The 19679-nt window shown below is 53.1% G+C and overlaps 1 protein-coding gene across 1 annotated transcript in view; it reads left to right on the forward strand.

Annotated features, from left to right (window-relative positions):
* Positions 1 to 19679, forward strand: part of SLC29A1 (solute carrier family 29 member 1 (Augustine blood group)) — a 1001910-nt gene that overhangs the window by 333785 nt on the left and 648446 nt on the right. The gene's annotated exons all lie outside the window — the stretch shown is intronic.

A 19679-nucleotide genomic window follows, 5' to 3' on the forward strand; every position in this document is an offset into this window, starting at 1 on the left:
GAACACTGTGACGTACAATAAACTAATAACCATAATATGACTCAAAAGTGTCCCCACATCCCGCCATCATTCTCATGCGTAATTGTCAGTGTCATAATAAAGATTGGAATATTCCACGGTATGCTAAAGCAAGTGTTTTGTTGAAATGTTTACATTTTCTTCTCGTTTGTTAGGGGTGGGCGATAAATTCTGTTCCGCAGGCGGAGTTGGCGGAATTTTGGCCACTCTGCGTTATGCTTGTAACGCGGAGTTCCTGCCATTGTCTGCCAGCCGTCGTGTGGCAGAGTTTTTTCTCGTATGCAGCTCAGCAATCAGAAGTTGGCAAGCGAGATTTGGCATCCCTCTGCGCGATTTTCAGTTGCTAGGAGAGCACCCGGCGAACTTTCTCCAACGTGGAACATCATAAAATCTACTCGAGCAGCAGCCAAATCAATTCGAGAAGCTGGACCCTCTGGTGTGCCGCGTGCTACCGTTCACGAAGATATTTCAGCGCGGAACAAGCTCCCGGAGCTTAAAATCAGCACAACATGCCTATTTCATTCCGTTGCTTGTAACTCCATGGAGTTCCGCAGAGTGATATTCCACGAGTTCCGCGCACCCCTAGTGTTTGTACCGTTCCATTCTCTGAAAGGTTGTGCACCGTGAGAGGTTGGTTGTCCTTTGCTCTACACAACAGCTTTGCTCTCAGTTTATAAATCCCATCATATAGGCCCACAGTGACTTTCTTGTTATGTTAATTTGTATAGCGTACAACTTTGTTGTGAGAGTGCGGCACGGCTCTCAGTGCTAGCCTAGCTGTGCACGGAGTGAGGGTAGGAGTTTGTTGAGAGAGTGCGGCACGGGTCTCAGTGCTAGCCTAGCTTTGCATGGAGTGAGGGTAGGAGTTTGTTGTGAGAGTGCGGCACGGCTCTCAGTGCTAGCCCAGCTGTGCACGGAGTGAGGGTAGGAGTTTGTTCTGAGAGTGCGGCACGGGTCTCAGTGCTAGCCTAGCTGTGCACGGAGTGAGGGTAGGAGTTCGTTATAATACTGCTGCACTGGTCTCAGTGCTAGCCTAGCTGTGCACGGAGTGAGGGTAGGAGTTTGTTGTGAGTGTATGGCATGGGACTTAGTGCTAGCGTACCTGTGCATGGAGTGAGGGTAGGAGTTTGTTGTGAGAGTGCGGCACGGCTCTCAGTGCTAGCCTAGCTGTGCACGGAGTGAGGGTAGGAGTTTGTTGTGAGTGTATGGCATGGGACTTAGTGCTAGCGTACCTGTGCATGGAGTGAGGGTAGGAGTTTGTTGTGAGAGTGCGGCACGGGTCTCAGTGCTAGCCTAGCTGTGCACGGAGTGAGGGTAGGAGTTGTTGTGAGAGTGCTGCACGGGTCTCAGTGCTAGCTCAGCTGTGCACGGAGTGAGGGTAGGAGTTTGTTGTGAGAGTGCGGCACGGCTCTCAGTGCTAGCCTAGCTGTGCACGGAGTGAGGGTAGGAGTTTGTTGAGAGAGTGCGGCACGGGTCTCAGTGCTAGCCTAGCTTTGCATGGAGTGAGGGTAGGAGTTTGTTGTGAGAGTGCGGCACGGCTCTCAGTGCTAGCCCAGCTGTGCACGGAGTGAGGGTAGGAGTTTGTTCTGAGAGTGCGGCACGGGTCTCAGTGCTAGCCTAGCTGTGCACGGAGTGAGGGTAGGAGTTTGTTGTGAGTGTATGGCATGGGACTTAGTGCTAGCGTACCTGTGCATGAAGTGAGGGTAGGAGTTTGTTGTGAGAGTGCGGCACGGCTCTCAGTGCTAGCCTAGCTGTGCACGGAGTGAGGGTAGGAGTTTGTTGTGAGTGTATGGCATGGGACTTAGTGCTAGCGTACCTGTGCATGGAGTGAGGGTAGGAGTTTGTTGTGAGAGTGCGGCACGGGTCTCAGTGCTAGCCTAGCTGTGCACGGAGTGAGGGTAGGAGTTGTTGTGAGAGTGCTGCACGGGTCTCAGTGCTAGCTCAGCTGTGCACGGAGTGAGGGTAGGAGTTTGTTGTGAGAGTGCGGCACGGGTCTCAGTGCTAGCCTAGCTGTGCACGGAGTGAGGGTAGGAGTTTGTTGTGAGAGTGCGGCACGGCTCTCAGTGCTAGTCTAGCTGTGCACGGAGTGAGGGTAGGAGTTTGTTGTGAGTGTATGGCACGGGTCTCAGTGCTAGCCTAGCTGTGCACGGAGTGAGGGTAGGAGTTGTTGTGAGAGTGCGGCACGGGTCTCAGTGCTAGCCTAGCTGTGCACGGAGTGAGGGTAGGAGTTGTTGTGAGAGTGCTGCACGGGTCTCAGTGCTAGCCCAGCTGTGCACGGAGTGAGGGTAGGAGTTTGTTGTGAGAGTGCGGCACGGGTCTCAGTGCTAGCCTAGCTGTGCACGGAGTGAGGGTAGGAGTTTGTTGTGAGTGTATGGCACGGGTCTCAGTGCTAGCCTAGCTGTGCACGGAGTGAGGGTAGGAGTTTGTTGTGAGTGTATGGCACGGGTCTCAGTGCTAGCCTAGCTTTGCACGGAGTGAGGGTAGGAGTTGTTGCGAGTGTATGGCATGGGACTTAGTGCTAGCGTACCTGTGCATGGAGTGAGGGTAGGAGTTCGTTGTGATAGTGCTGCACTGGTCTCAGTGCTAGGCTAGCTGTGCACGGAGTGAAGGTAGGAGTGCTAGCCTATCTTGCGAAGAGCAAGGGTAGGAGTTTGTTGTGGGAGTGTGGCACGGGTCTCAGTTTTCTCATTCCAGAAAAAGGTGCAATGTGGATTTTCTGTGCATGGCTCAGTGCTCGTTCCAGTGCTAGGATAGCACTGTGTGTTGCGAGGCTAGGACAGATGCTCAGCGGGAGAGGTTGGTGCACTAGCTGGGGTAGTTTTGAGTCGGGCAGTTCAGCCTTGGGGAGCTCCTGGAGAGCTCGGTGCACATCTTTATGTCACAATATATATTGACAGGTCAGAGGAAAAGTGCAGAATGAGAACTCTTTTGCCCGTAGCAGCCCGTGGCACTCTCCTCTCAGAATAAACAAGCATTTACAATGCAACGGGTCTCGCGTTTGCTCATGTTAGAGCTGATCGCGTTGTAAACTCCAAACCCGACTTTTCACCTATTGGGTAAAAGTGCATTTATGTACGTAACCCGAAAAAGTGAAATTAACTATGTAAAGCGCTCGACTTCTGCCAAGCGAGATCGGGCTCGTAAATTAGAGAAAAAGAAGTCCACGAGCCGGACAGAAAACAGCGAGCCGCGCATGCTTTCTGTACTTGGTCGCTGCGCTCGAGGAGGGCTAGCCACCGGAAAAGGCATGACGTATGCGAGCCTTCGACTAATGAAAGCAAGCAGATTTTATTAGGGAAGCCCACGAACCAGTAAAAAACACTGACGTGAAGTTGACAGGGCTCCGAGCCCTTTTGTAAATACAAAAGCATCTCGCTGGGATAGCATGCGCGAGCGCATGCAACGCAGGCTCGACCCTAAAAATAGTGCAGATGGCCTTTGGTTCTCAAGATGGACGCTACAACAGTGTACACAGGTCAGATCAGGGGAGAAGTGCATTGTGAGGGTTGACCACACCTCTGTGTAAAGGGGCCCTGGCGTGAGCACACCTCTGTGTGAAGGGGCCCTGGCATGGGGCATGCATTGTGAGGGCTGAGCACACCTCTGCGTGAAGGGGCCCTGGCATGGGGCGTGCATTGTGAGAGCTGAGCACACCTCTGTGTGAAGGGGCCCTGGCATGAGCACACCTCTGTGTGAAGGGGCCCTGGCATGGGGCGTGCATTGTGAGAGCTGAGCACACCTCTGTGTGAAGGGGCCCTGGCATGGGGCGTGCATTGTGAGAGCTGAGCACACCTCTGTGTGAAGGGGCCCTGGCATAGGGCGTGCATTGTGAGAGCTGAGCACACCTCTGTGTGAAGGGGCCCTGGCATGAGCACACCTCTGTGTGAAGGGGCCCTGGCATGGGGCATGCATTGTGAGGGCTGAGCACACCTCTGCGTGAAGGGGCCCTGGCATGGGGCGTGCATTGTGAGAGCTGAGCACACCTCTGTGTGAAGGGGCCCTGGCATGCATTGTGAGAGGTGAGCACACCTCTGTGTGAAGGGGTCCTGGCATGGGGCATGCATTGTGAGAGGTGAGCACACCTCTGTGTGAAGGGGCCCTGGCATGGGGCGTGCATTGTGAGAGCTGAGCACACCTCTGTGTGAAGGGGCCCTGGCATGGGGGGTGCATTGTGAGAGCTGAGCACACCTCTGTGTGAAGGGGCCCTGGCATAGGGCGTGCATTGTGAGAGCCGAGCACACCTCTGTGTGAAGGGGCCCTGGCATAGGGCGTGCATTGTGAGAGCCGAGCACACCTCTGTGTGAAGGGGCCCTGGCATAGGGCGTGCATTGTGAGAGCTGAGCACACCTCTGTGTGAAGGGGCCCTGGCATGAGCACACCTCTGTGTGAAGGGGCCCTGGCATGGGGCATGCATTGTGAGGGCTGAGCACACCTCTGTGTGAAGGGGCCCTGGCATAGGGCGTGCATTGTGAGAGCCGAGCACACCTCTGTGTGAAGGGGCCCTGGCATAGGGCGTGCATTGTGAGAGCCGAGCACACCTCTGTGTGAAGGGGCCCTGGCATAGGGCGTGCATTGTGAGAGCTGAGCACACCTCTGTGTGAAGGGGCCCTGGCATGAGCACACCTCTGTGTGAAGGGGCCCTGGCATGGGGCATGCATTGTGAGGGCTGAGCACACCTCTGCGTGAAGGGGCCCTGGCATGGGGCGTGCATTGTGAGAGCTGAGCACACCTCTGTGTGAAGGGGCCCTGGCATGCATTGTGAGAGGTGAGCACACCTCTGTGTGAAGGGGTCCTGGCATGGGGCATGCATTGTGAGAGGTGAGCACACCTCTGTGTGAAGGGGCCCTGGCATGGGGCGTGCATTGTGAGGGCTGAGCACACCTCTGTGCGAAGGGGCCCTGGCATGGGGGGTGCATTGTGAGAGCTGAGCACCTCTGTGTGAAGGGACCCTGGCATGGGGCATGCACTGTGAGGGCTGAACACACCTCTGTGTGAAGGGGGCCCTGGCATAGGGCGTGCATTGTGAGAGCCGAGCACACGTCTGTGTGAAGGGGCCCTGGCATAGGGCGTGCATTGTGAGAGCTGAGCACACCTCTGTGTGAAGAGGTCCTGGCATGGCTCGTGCATTGTGGGCCCTGGCATGGGGCGTGCATTGTGAGGGCTGAGCACACCTCTGTGTGTGAAGGGGCCCTGGCATGGGGCATGCATTGTGAGGGCTGAGCACACCTCTGCGTGAAGGGGCCCTGGCATGGGGCGTGCATTGTGAGAGCTGAGCACACCTCTGTGTGAAGGGGCCCTGGCATGCATTGTGAGAGGTGAGCACACCTCTGTGTGAAGGGGTCCTGGCATGGGGCATGCATTGTGAGAGGTGAGCACACCTCTGTGTGAAGGGGCCCTGGCATGGGGCGTGCATTGTGAGGGCTGAGCACACCTCTGTGTGAAGGGGCCCTGGCATGGGGGGTGCATTGTGAGAGCTGAGCACCTCTGTGTGAAGGGACCCTGGCATGGGGCATGCACTGTGAGGGCTGAGCACACCTCTGTGTGAAGGGGCCCTGGCATGGGGCGTGCATTGTGAGAGCTGTGCACACCTGTGTTTGGAGGGGCCCTGGCGTGGGGGGTGCATTGTGAGAGGTGAGCACACCTCTGTGTGAAGGGGGCATTGTGAGAGGTGAGCACACCTCTGTGTGAAGGGGGCCTGGCATGGGGCAGCTTAGAAGCACCGAGGACGCCTTGGTGATACCTTTAGAATGGCATAGCCCCTTGAAGACTCACACGCAGGCTTCCAGGCGCTGTGCACTCTTCACATCACTCGAGAACCCTCCTCTCAGCCTCGCACTGCCTTCAGCCTGCACCCCAGCCCCCCTCACACTGCAGGAGGGGGCACGGTGCTGGGCTTTATGGGACGAGGACATGGTAAGCACGCGTTTTACAGGAAATGAAAGTGAAAGCAGGTAGGCCTCACCCCCTCTTCTGCAACTGTGCGCCCCTCAAGGGACAGACTGACATTCTTTCTGTCTGGGCCTTGTCTTCTGTCACTCCGGGGGGAGCAGAGGGGGCCACTTGGATCCCACTCGCTGCCTCTGGTGTTCATTAAAAAGAGGCCTCAGCCACATGTGTTTTTTGGGGTCTTGTGCTTAGCAGGGTCCCAACTTGTTTTATAAGATGTTACTCACTTCACGGCCCCCCCCTTACCAAGCAGCGCTACACTGCGTGAAGTTTTATATTTCTTTCATATATAGAGTGAGTTCGGCCTAAGGGCTTTGGAGCGCTTCAGATCAGCCCCAGATTTATTTGTTTTGCAGTTTTATATGGCGCGAACTCGACCTGAAGGTATCGAAGCGCTTTACCTGAGCACCAGTTACTTAACACATTAATTTCCGCAGCAGAGCATGCTGAGGTGAGGGCCTGCAGGAGACAACAGCGCCCAGCACACTGACACCCCGTCCTCAAGGCACTGGAGTCAGGCTACCACAGAGAGGGACACATTGTGAAATGCAAGGGGGGGGGGGGGGGGGGGGGGGGGCGTGCCTCCCACGCCTGCTGCCAGCATCTGTGACACCCACCGGGCAAGCTGCCAGGCACCGACTGCTTTCAGTTTCGAGTGCTGCCCACCTGCCCTAAGGGAGTTTGACCCTTCAGTACTAATGGGCTGTCAGAGGGGGCCCCTTGGGTCTGTGCACTCTAGGGAGGGCCTTCTCCATCCTACAGCCCTGCAGAGGCCAGGGAGACTGATCACAGAACATTCTCCAAGATGGCCTCTTAAAGTGTTCCAAGTAATAAAGACAATTCTGGAGAGAAGCGCGTGCTTGCATCCAGTTCTTAAAATGGACAAACAGGCGTGCAGGTCTCCGTGCTTCTGAGAAGTGCAGGTACCCTCTAGTTACAAGCATCCCACCTCTGCTGAGAAGTGCAGGTACTCTCTAGTTACACGCATTTCACCTCTGCTGAGAAGTGCAGGTGCTCTCTAGTTAAAAGTATTCCACCTCTGCTGAGAAGTTCAGATACTCTCTAGTATTCCACCTGTGCTGAGAAGTGCAGGTACTCTCTATTTACAAGTATTTCACCTCTGCTGAGACCTACAGGTTCTCTCTAGTTACAAGCATTCCACCTCTGCTGAGAAGTGCAGGTATTCTCCAGTATTCCACCTCTGCTGAGAAGTGCAGGTACTCTCTAATTACAAGCATCCCACCTCTGCTGAGAAGTGCAGGTACTCTCTAATTTCACCTCTGCTGAGAAGTGCAGGTACTCTCTAGTTACAAGCATCCCACCTCTGCTGAGAAGTTCAGGTACTCTCTAGTTACAAGCATCCCACCTCTGCTGAGAAGTGCAGGTACTCTCTAGTACTTCACCTCTGCTGAGAAGTGCAAGTACTCTCTAGTTACAAGCATCCAACCCCTGCTGAGAAGTGCAGGTACTCTCCAGTATCTCACATCTGCTGAGAAATACAGACACTCTCTAGTTACAAGTATTCCACCTCTGCTGAGAAGTGCAGGTACTCCATAGTTACAAGCCTTCCACCTCTGCTGAGAAGTGCAGGTACTCTCTAGTTACAAGCATCCCACCCCTGCTGAGAAGTGCAGGTACTCTCTAGTTACAAGCATTCCACCTCCCCTGAGAAGTGCAGGTACTCTCTAGTATTTCACCTCTGCTGAGAAGTGCAGGTACTCTCTAGTTACAAGTATTCCACCTCTGCTGAGAGGTGCAGGTACTCTCTAGTATTTCACCTCTGCTGAGAAGTGCAGGTACTCTCTAGTTACAAGCATTCCACCTCTACTGAGAAGTGCAAGTACTCTCTAGTACTTCACCTGTGCTGAGAAGTGCAGGTACTTTCTATTTACAAGCATCCCACCTCTGCTGAGAAGTGCAGGTACTCTCTAGTATTTCACCTCTGCTGAGAAGTGCAGGTACTCTCTAGTATTCCACCTCTGCTAAGAAGTGAAGTGCAGGTACTCTCTAGTATTCCACCTCTGCTGAGAAGTGCAGGTACAGTCTAGATACAAGCATTCCACCTCTGCTGAGAAGTGCAGGTACTCTCTAGTATTTCACCTCTGCTGAGAAGTACAGGCACTCTCTAGTTACAAGTATTCCACCTATGCTGAGAAGTGCAGGTACTCTCTTGTTACAAACATTCCACCTCTGCTGAGAAGTGCAGGTACTCTCTAGTACTTCACCTGTGCTGAGAAGTGCAGGTACTTTCTAGTATTCTACCTCTACTAAGAAGTGCAGGTACTCTCTAGTATTCCACCTCTGCTAAGAAGTGAAGTGCAGGTACTCTCTAGTATTCCACCTCTGCTGACAAGTGCAGGTACTCTCTAGTATTTCACCTCTGCTGAGAAGTACAGGCACTCTCTATATACCTGTATTCCACCTATGCTGAGAAGTGCAGGTACTCTCTTGTTACAAGCATTCCACCTCTGCTGAGAAGTGCAGGTACTCTCTAGTTACAAGCATTCCACCTCTGCTGAGAAGTGCAGGTACTCTCCAGTTTCACCTCTGCTGAAAAGTGCAGGTGCTCTCTAGTTACAAACCTTCCACCTCTGCTGAGAAGTATAGGTACTCTCTAGTTACAAACACTCCACCTCTGCTGAGAAATGCAGGTACTCTCTAGTTACAAGCATTTCACCTCAAATCATTCCACCTCTTCTGAGGAGTGCAGGTACTCTCTAGTTACAAGCATTCCACCTCTGCTGAGAAGTGCAGGTACTCTCTAGTTTCACCTTTGCTGAGAAGTGCAGGTACTCTGTAGTTACAAGCATTCCACCTCCGCTGAAAAGTGCAGGTACTCTCTAGTTACAAGCATTTGACCTCAAAGCATTCTACCTCTGCTGAGAAGTGCAGGTACTGTCTTGTTACAAGCATTCCACCTCTGCTGAGAAGTGGAGGTACTGTCTAGTTACAAGCATTCCACCTCTGCTGAGAAGTGGAGGTACTCTCTAGTTACAAGCATTCCACCTCTGCTGAGAAGTGCAGGTGCTCTCTAGTTACAAGCATTTCACCTCAAATCATTCCACCTCTTCTGAGGAGTGCAGGTACTCTCTAGTTACAAGCATTCCACCTCCGCTGAGAAGTGCAGGTACTCTCTAGTTACAAGCATTTCACCTCAAAGCATTCCACCTCTGCTGAGAAGTGCAGAGTGCGGAGTGATGATAGGAGTTTGTTGTGAGTGTGTGGCATGGGACCCAGTGCTAGCCTAGCCTTGCACGGAGTGAGGGTAGGAGTTGGTTGTGAGTGTGTGGCATGGGACTCAGTGCTAGCCTAGCCTTGCACGGAGTGAGGGTAGGAGTTGGTTGTGAGTGTGTGGCATGGGACTCAGTGCTAGCCTAGCCTTGCACGGAGTGAGGGTAGGAGTTGGTTGTGAGTGTGTGGCATGGGAGTCAGTGCTAGCCTAGCCTTGCACGGAGTGAGGGTAGGGGTTTGTTGTGAGAGTGTGTCACAGGTCTCAGTGCTTGCCTAGCCTTGCATGGAGTGACAGTAGGAGTTTGCTGTGGGAGTGCGGCATGGGTCTTAGTGCTAGCCCAGCTGTGCAGGAGTGAGGGTAGGAGTTTGTTCTGAGAGTGCGGCACGGGTCTCAGTGCTTGCCTAGCCTTGCACAGATTGAGGGCAGGAACTTGTTGTGGGAGTGCGGCACGGGTCTCAGTGCTTGCCTACCCTTGCACGGAGTGAGGGTAGGAGTTTGTTGTGACAGTGAGGCACGGGTCTCAGTGCTTGCCTATTTTTGCAAGGAGCGAGCGTAGGAGTTTATTGTGAGAGCTCAGTGCACACTTTGGTGTTTCAATGGTTTTGATTGGGAGGCAGTGGCAGGGGTAAAGTGCATTGTGAGAGTGCGGTATGCGTCTCAGTGCTTGCCTAGCTGTGTAGAAGTAAGGGTAGGAGTTTGTTGTGATAGTGCGGCACGGTGCTCAGTGCTAGCCTAGCTGTGCACGGAGTGAGGGTAGGAGTTTGTTGTGAGAGTGCTGCACGGGTCTCAGTGCTAGCCTAGCTGTGCACGGAGTGAGGGTAGGAGTTTGTTGTGAGAGTGCGGCACGGGTCTCAGTGGTAAACCGGCTTTGCACTGAGTGAGGGTAGGAGTTTGTTGTGAGAGTACTTCACAGATCTCAGTGCTACCCCAGCTTTGCACAGAGTGAGGGTAGGAGTTTGTTGTGAGAGCTCAGTGCACGTCTTGGTGTTTGGATGGTGTGAGACAGTAGCAGCAGTAAAGTGCATTGTGAGAGTGCTGCACGGGTCTCAGTGCTTGCCTAGCTGTGCACAGAGTGAGGGTAGGAGTTTGTTGTGAGAGTGCGGCACGGGTCTCAGTGCTACCCCAGCTGTGGAAAGAGTGAGGGTAGGAGTTTGTTGTGAGAGTGCGGCACGGGTCTCAGTGTTACCCCAGCTGTGCACAGTGAGGGTAGCAGTTTGTTGTGAGAGTGCGGCATGGTTCTCAGTGATAGCTTAGCCTTGCACTGTAGGAGGCTGGCTTGGCCTGGCTTGTAGTGGGTACCAGAGGTACTTACACCCTGTGCCAGGTCCAGTTATCCCTTTTTAGTGTAGAAGAGGTGTTTATAGCAGCTTAGGCTGATAGAAGGTAGCTATGGCAAAGCAGCTTAGCCTGAACTAGGAGACATGCAAAGCTCCTACTATACCACTGCTGTCATATGCACAACATCATAAGAAAACACAATACACAGATATACTAAAAATAAAGGTACTTTATTTTTATGACAATATTCCAAAAGTATATCAGTGAGTACCCTCAGTATGAGGATGCCAAATTTACACAAGATATATGTACACAATACCAAAAATATGCAGTAATAGCCAAAGGAAGTAATGCAAGCAGTGTAAAGTTACAATAGATTGCAATAGGAGCACATAGGTATAGGGGCAACACAAACCATATACCCCAAAAGTGGAATGCGAACCACGAATGGACCCCAAACCTATGTGAGCTTGTAGAGGGTCGCTGGGACTGTAAGAAAACAGTGAGGGTTAGAAAAATAGCCCACCCCAAGACCCTGTAAGGTAGGTGTAAAGTTCACCCCCAGAGAGCACAGAAGTCGTGATAGGGGGATTCTGCAAGGAAGACCAACACCAGCAATGCAACAACAGTGGTTTTACCAGACCTGAGTACCTGTAAGACAAGGGGACCAAGTCCAAGAGCCGCGACAGTGTCGAGAGTGGGAAGGAGCCCAGGAAATGCCAGCTGAGGGTGCAAGGAAGCTGCCACTGGATGGAAGAAGCTTTGTGTTCTGCAAGAACGAAGAGGATTAGGAACTTCCCCTTTGGAGGATGGATGTCCCACGTCGTGAAGAAGCTTGCAGAGGTGTTCCCACGCAGAAAGACTGCAAACAAGCCTTGCTAGCTGCAAGGGTCGCGGTTAGGGTTTTTGGATGCTGCTGTGGCCCAGGAGGGACCAGGATGTCGCCACTTGGATGAGGAGACAGAGGGCGCACCCAGCAAGTCAGGGACCCTCACAGAAGCAGGCAGCACCCGCAGAAGTACCGGATAAGGCACTTAGAAGAGGAGTGAACCGGAGTCCACCCGAAGTCAGAAAAGGGAGTCCTACGACGCCGGAGGACAATTCAGAAGGTTATGCATTGCAGGTTAGAGTGTCGGGGACTCAGGCTTGGCTGTGCACAAAGGAAGTCCTGGAAGAGTGCACAGGAGCCCGAGCAGCTGCAAACCACGCTGTACCCAGCAATGCAGTCTAGCATGGGGAGGCAAGGACTTACCTCCACCAAACCTGGACTGAAGAGTGACTGGACTGTGGGAGTCACTTGGACAGAGTTGCTGAGTTCCAGGGACCACGCTCGTCGTGCTGAGAGGGGACCCAGAGGACCAGTGATGCAGTCATTTGTTGCCTGCGGTTGCAGGGGGAAGATTCCGTCGACCCATGGGAGATTTCTTCAGAGCTCCTGGTGCAAGAAGGAGGCAGGCTACCCCCAGAGCATGCACCACCAGGAAACAGGCGAGAAAGCCGGCACGATGCAGCGATACAAGGTTGCAGTAGTCTTCTTTGCTACTTTGTTGCAGTTTTGCAGGCGTCCTGAGCAGTCAGCGGTCGATCCTTTGGCAGAAGGTGAAGAGGGAGATGCCCTGAACGATGTGGGGGCACCTTGGCTAGTGCTAGGGTGCCCACACACTAAGTAACTTTGCACCCAACCTTCACCAGGTGAAGGTTAGACATATAGGTGACTTATAAGTTACTTAAGTGCAGTGGTAAATGGCTGTGAAATAACGTGGACGTTATTTCACTCAGGCTGCACTGGCAGGCCTGTGTAAGAATTGTCAGAGCTCCCTATGGGTGGCAAAAGAAATGCTGCAGCCCATAGGGATCTCCTGGAACCCCAATACCCTGGGTACCTTAGTACCATATACTAGGGAATTATAAGGGTGTTCCAGTATGCCAATGTGAATTGGTAAAATTGGTCACTAGCCTGTTAGTGACAATTTGTAAAGCAGAGAGAGCATAACCACTGAGGTTCTGGTTAGCAGAGCCTCAGTGAGACAGTTAGGCATCACACAGGGAACACATACATATAGGCCACAAACCTATGAGCACTGGGGTCCTGGCTAGCAGGGTCCCAGTGACACATAACAAACATACTGACAACATAGGGTTTTCACTATGAGCACTGGCTAGCAGGATCCCAGTGAGACAGTGAAAACACCCTGAAATATACTCACAAACAGGCCAAAAGTGGGAGTAACAAGGCTAGAAAGAGGCTACTTTCTCACATGCACAAAGTGAGGGGAGGAGTTTGTTCTGAGAGTGCAGCACAGGTCCCAGTGCTAGCCTAGGTTTGCACGGAGTGAGGGTAGGAGTTTCTTTTGAGAGTGCAGCATGGGTCTCAGTGCTTGCCTAGCATTGCACAGAGTGAGGGTAGGTGTTTGTTGTGAGTGCAGCATGGGTCTCAGTGCTTGCCTAGCCTTGTACGGAGTGAGGGTAGGAGTTTGTTGTGAGAGTGAGCAACGGATCTCAGTGCTACCCTAGATGTGCAAGGTGTTTATTGTAAGGGTGCGGCACAGGTCTCAGTGCTAGCCTAGCTTTGCACGCAGTGAAGGTAGGAGTTTGTTGTGAGAGTGCGGCACGGGTCTAAGTGCTAGCACATCCTTGCACGGAGTGAGGGTAGGAGTTTGTTGTGAGAGTGCAGCACGGATCTCAGTGCTTGCCTAGGCTTGTACAGACTGAGGGTAGGAGTTTGTTGTGAGAGTGCGGTCCAGGTCTTAGTGTTTGTCTTGCTATGCACGGAGTGAGGGTAGGAGTTTGTTGTGAGTGCTCAGTGCACGCCTCAGTGTTTGGATGGTTTTGATTTGAAGACAGTGGCAGGGTCAAAGTGCATTATAGGGGTACGGTACGCATCTCAGTGCTAGCCTAGCTGTGCACGGATAGAGGGTAGGAGCTTGTTGTGAGAGTGCGGCACAGGTCTCAGTGCTTGCCCAGCTTTGCACGGAGTGAGGGTAGGAGTTTGTTGTGAGAGTGCGGCATGGGTCTTAGTGCTTTGCTAGCTGTGCACGGAGTGAGGGTAGGAGTTTGTTGTAAAAGTGCGGCACGGGTCTCAGTGCTTGCCTAGTCTGGCACAGAGTGAGGGTAGGAGTTTGTTGTGAAAGTACGGCATGGGTCTCAGTGCTAGCCTAGCTGTGCAGGTTTGAGGGTAAAAGTTTGTTGTGAGAGTGCAACATGGGTCTCAGTGCTACCCCAGCTGTGCAGAGAGTGAGGGTAGGAGTTTGTTGTGAGAGTGCAGCAACGGTCTCAGTGCTAGCCTAGCTGTGCACGGAGTGAGGGTAGGAGTTTGTTGTGAGAGTGAGGCACAGGTCTCAGTGCTTTCCTAGCTGTGCACGGAGTCAGGGTAGGAGTTTGTTGTGAGAGTGTAGCATGGGTCTCAGTGCTTGCCTAGCCTTGCACGGAGTGAGGGTAGGAGTTTATTGTGAGAGTGCAGCACAGGTCTCAGTGCTAGCCTAGCTTTGCACGCAGTGAAGGTAGGAGTTTGTTGTGAGAGTGTGGCACGGGTCTCAGTGCTAGCGCATCCTTGCACGGAGTGAGGGTAGGAGTTTGTTATGAGAGTGCAGCACGGATCTCAGTGCTTGCCTAGCCTTGTACAGACTGAGGGTAGGAGTTTGTTGTGAGAGTGCGGTCCAGGTCTTAGTGTTTGCCTTGCTAAGCACGGAGTGAGGGTAGGAGTTTGTTGTGAGTGCTCAGTGCACGCCTCAGTGTTTGGATGGTTTTGATTGGAAGACAGTGGCAGGGTCAAAGTGCATTATAAGGGTACGGAACACATCTCAGTGCTAGCCTAGCTGTGCCCGGATTGAGGGTAGGAGCTTGTTGTGAGAGTGCGGCACGGGTCTCAGTGCATGCCTAGCTTTGCAAAGCGTGAGGACAGGAGATTGTTGTGAGAGTGTGACACGGGTCTCAGTGCTAGCCCAGCTTGGAACGGAGTTAGGGTAGGAGTTTGTTGTGAGAGCTCAGTGCATGTCTCAGCGCTAGTCTGGAGGATGCATTGTGAGTGCTGAGCACACCTCTGTGTGAAGGGGCCCTGGCATGGGGCATGCATTGTAAGAGCCAAGCACACCTCTGTGTGAAGGGGTCCTGGCATGGGACGTGCATTGTGAGAGTCAAGCACACCTCTGTGTGAAGGGGTCCTGGCATGGGACGTGCATTGTGAGAGCCGAGCACACCTCTGTGTGAAGGGGCCCTGGCATTGGGCATGTAGGAGGCTGGCCTGGCGTATAGGGGCTACCTGATGGTACTTACACCTTGTGCCGGGTCCAGTTATCCCTTATTAGTAGAATAGAGGTGTTCTAGCAGCTTAGGCTGATAGAGGTAGCTATGGAAGAGCAGCTAAGGCTGAACTAGGAGACATGCAAAGCTCCCACTATACCACTTATATTATGTAGCACTATATCATAGTTACTGAAAATAAAGGTACTTTATTTCAGTGACAATGTGCCAAAATATCTCAGAGGATATACTCCCCTAGAAGGTAAGTAACATACACAAAATATACACACAACCCAAAATCAGGTAAGTAAACAGTTAGAAAAGTAGTGCAAACACTGTAGAATACAATAGGATGCAATAGTCTTAGCGGCAACACAAACCATTTACTAAGAAAGTGGAATGCGAACCGCTAAGGGACCCCAGGCCTAGTGTAGTGTGTAGAGGGCCGCTGGGAGTGTAAGAAAACACTAAGGGTGTCCAAGATACCCCACCCCAAGACCCTGAAAAGTAGGAATAAAGTTACCCTACTTCCCCAGAAACACACTAAAGTTGTAATAGGAGATTCTGCAAAGACAACAACTGACTGCAAAGCACTGAAGATGGATTCCTGGACCTGTAAAGGAAGGGGAGCAAGTCCAAGAGTCACGAAAGCATCCGGGGGGGGCAGGAGCCCACTGAGCCCCGGATGAAGGTGCAAAATGGCTGCCTTCGGGTGGATAAAGCTGAAGATTCTGCAACAACGGAAGATTCCAGGAACTTATCCTTTGCACAGAAGATGTCCCACGGAATGCTGGAGGATGCAGAGTTGTTTCCTTGCAGAAAGACAGCAAACAAGCTTTGCTAGCTGCAAAGGTCACTGTTGAAGAAAATGGGTGCTGCCCGGGCCCAGGAAAGACCAGGAGATTGCCCCTTGGAGGAGGAGACGGAGGAGGCGCTCAGCAGCACACAGAGCCCATGCAGAAGCAGGCAGAACCCACAGAAGCACTTGAACAGGTGTTCAAGATATCTAAGCACGACAGACATCTCAACACTACAAAGGAGGGTCCCACGAAGCCGGTGGTCAACTCAGCGAGTTGAGCAATGCAGGACGGAGTGCTGGGGACATGGGCTATGCTGTGCACGAAGGATTCCTTGCAAAAGTGTACAGAAGACCGAGCAGCTGCAGTTCACATAGTACAAAGGATTACTGTCTGGCGTGGGGAGGCAAGGACTCACCTCCACCAAATTTGGACAGAAGGACCACTGGACTGTTGGGGTCACTTGTATCCATCTCCTGTGTTCCAGGGACCACGCTCGTCGAGATGAGAGGGGACCCAGAGGACCGGTGATGCAGACGTTTGGTGCCTGTGTTAGCAGGGGGAAGATTCCGTCGACCCACAGGAGATTTCTTCTTGGCTTCCAGTGCAGGGTGAGGGCAGGCAGCCCTCAGAGTATGCACCACCAGGAAACAGTCGAAAAAGCCAGCAGGATTAGGCGATACAATGTTGTTGGTAGTCGTCTTGCTACTTTGGTGCGGTTTTGCAGGTGTCCTGGAGCAGTCAGCGGTCGATCCTTGGCAGAAGTCGAAGAGGGAGATGCAGAGAAACTCTGGTGAGCTCTTGCATTTGTTATCTGAAGAGAAACCTAACGGAGAGACCCTAAATAGCTCTCAGAGGAGGATTGGCCACCTAACCAGGTAAGCACCTATCAGGAGGGGTTTCTGACATCACCTGCTGGCACTGGCCACACAGAGACCTCCATTGTGCCCTCACACCTCTGCATTCAAGATGGCAGAGGTCTGGGACACACTTGAGGAGCTCTGGGCATCATCCCTGGGGTGGTGATGTACACGGTGGAGTGGTCACTCCCCTTTCCTTTGTCCAGTTTCATGCCAGAGCAGGGGCTGGAGGATCCCTGAACCGGTGTAGACTGGCTTATGCAAGGCCCTTCAAAGCATTCCCAGAGGCCAGGAGAGACTACTCCTCCCAGGCCCTTCACACCTATTTCCAAAGGGAGAGTAGGTAACACCCTCTCTCAGAGGAAATCCTTTGTTCTGCCTTCCTTGGACTGGGCTGCCCAGACCCCAGGAAGGCTGAAGCCTGTCTGTGGGTTGGCAGCATCGGTAGCTGCTGTGAAAACCCCAGAAAGCTAGTTTGGCAGTACCCAGGGTCCATGCTGGAGCCCCGGGGATGCATGGGATTGGCACCCCAATACAAGATTTGGCATGGGGGGACAATTCCATTATCTTAAACATTTTACATGGCCATATTCGGAGTTACCAATGTGAAGCTACATATAAGTATTGACCTATATGTAGTGCACGCGTGTAATGGTGTCCCTGCACTAACAAAGTTCGGGGAAATTGCCCTGAACAATGTGGGGGCACCTTGGCTAGTGCCGGTGTGCCCTCACACTCAGTAACTTTGCACCTAACCTTCACTAAGTGAGGGTTAGACATATAGGTGACTTATATGTTACTTAAGTGCAGTGTAAAATGGCTGTGAAATAACGTGGATGTTATTTCACTCAGGCTGCAGTGGCAGTCCTGTGTAAGAATTGGCTGAGCTCCCTATGGGTGGCAAAATAAATGCTGCAGCCCATAGGGATCTCCTGGAACCCCAATACCCTGGGTGTTCCAGTGTGCCAATCAGAATTGGTAAAAATGGTCACTAGTCTGCAGTGACAATTTTAAAGACAGAGAGAGCATAAACACTACGGGTTCTGGTTCGCAGAGCCTCAGTGACACAGTTAGGCACCACACAGGGAACACATTCAGGCCACAAACTATGAGCACTGGGGTCCTGGTAGCAGGGTCCCAGTGAGACAGGCAAAAACAAACTGACACACAAGTAAAAATGGGGGTAACATGCCAGGCAAGATGGTACTTTCCTACAGGGCATGCATTGGGAGAGCCAGCCGAGAACACCTCTGGGTGCGGGGCCCTGGCACGGGGCATGCATTGTGAGAGCTGAGCACACCTGTGTGTGGAGGGGCCCTGGCGTGGGGGGTGCATTGTGAGAGGTGAGCACACCTCTGTGTGAAGGGGGCTTGGCGTGGGGGGTGCATTGTGAGAGGTGAGCACACCTCTGTGTGAAGGGGCCCTGGCATGGGGGGTGCATTGTGAGAGCTGAGCACCTCTGTGTGAAGGGACCCTGGCATGGGGCATGCACTGTGAGGGCTGAGCACACCTCTGTGTGAAGGGGCCCTGGCATGGGGCGTGCATTGTGAGAGCTGTGCACACCTGTGTGTGGAGGGGCCCTGGCGTGGGGGGTGCATTGTGAGAGGTGAGCACACCTCTGTGTGAAGGGGGCATTGTGAGAGGTGAGCACACCTCTGTGTGAAGGGGGCCTGGCATGAGCACACCTCTGTGTGAAGGGGGCCTGGCGTGGGGTGTGCATTGTGAGAGCTGAGCACACCTCTGTGTGAAGGGGTCCTGGCATGAGCACACCTCTGTGTGAAGGGGCCCTGGCATGGGGCGTGCATTGTGAGAGCTGAGCACACCTCTGTGTGAAGGGGCCCTGGCACGGGGTGTGCATTGTGAGAGCTGAGCACACCTCTGTGTGAAGGGGTCCTGGCATGGGGCGTGCATTGTGAGAGGTGAGCACCTCCGCACTCAACCCATCCCTCGTCGACAGTGGAACAAGATCCCTGAAGAGCAACTCTTCTCCGCTCTCGCCGCCAACCAACCCACCCTCACCACCGACCCCAACGACGCAGCTCTCAACCTCACAAACTGGATCTCCAACTGCGCTGACAACCTTGCTCCCCTCAAACGCATGCATCGACAGACCAACACCAAAAAACCTCTCTGGTTCTCTGACACCCTCAAAGAATCAAAGAAAACTTGTCGTGCCCTTGAGAAGGCCTGGCGCAAGGACCACACCGCTGACAACATGACCGCCCTCAAGAACGCTACACGCGAACACCACCACCTGATCCGCACTGCCAAAAGGAACTTTTTCACCGACAGACTAGACAAAAACAGCCACAACAGCAGAGAACTCTTCAGCATCGTCAAAGAGTTCTCCAACCCCAGCGCCAGCGCCAACGCCGTCACGCCCTCACAGGATTTGTGCGAATCCCTCGCCACTTTCTTCCATCGCAAGATCAGCGACCTCCACGACAGCTTCGGACACCAGACCCAACCATACACCACTGAAACCGCTTCCCCGGACATCACCCTCAACAACTGGACCCACATCAACACGGAAGAAACCAAATCCATCATGAACTCTATCCACTCCGGCGCCCCTTCGGACCCCTGCCCGCACTTCATCTTTAACAAAGCCGACGACATCATCGCCCCGCACCTCCAGACCGTCATCAACTCTTCTTTTTCTTCTGCTACCTTCCCCGAATGCTGGAAGCACGCTGAAGTCAACGCCCTACTAAAGAAACCTACGGCTGACCCAAGCGACCTGAAAAACTTCCGCCCCATCTCTCTTCTACCTTTCCCAGCCAAGGTAATAGAAAAGACCGTCAACAAACAGCTGACCACCTTCCTGGAAGACAACAACCTGCTCGACCCTTCACAAACCGGATTCCGAACCAACCACAGCACGGAAACCGCCCTCATCTCAGTCACAGACGACATCAGAACCCTGATGGACAACGGTGAAACAGTCGCCCTCATTCTCCTCGACCTCTCGGCTGCCTTTGACACCGTCTGTCACCGCACCCTAATCACCCGCCTACGCTCCACCGGGATCCAAGGCCAGGCCCTGGACTGGATCGCCTCCTTCCTCGCTAACCGCTCCCAAAGAGTTTACCTCCCTCCGTTTCGCTCAGAACCCACCAAGATCATCTGCGGCGTACCTCAAGGCTCATCGCTCAGCCCGACACTCTTCAATGTCTACATGAGCCCCCTCGCCGACATCGTACGCAAGCACGACATCATCATCACCTCCTACGCCGACGACACCCAACTTGTACTCTCCCTCACCAAGGACCCCGCCAGCGCCAAGACCAACCTACAAGAGGGTATGAA

This window comes from Pleurodeles waltl, chromosome 5 (assembly GCF_031143425.1).
Source record: "Pleurodeles waltl isolate 20211129_DDA chromosome 5, aPleWal1.hap1.20221129, whole genome shotgun sequence".
NCBI classification, from domain to species: domain Eukaryota; kingdom Metazoa; phylum Chordata; class Amphibia; order Caudata; family Salamandridae; genus Pleurodeles; species Pleurodeles waltl.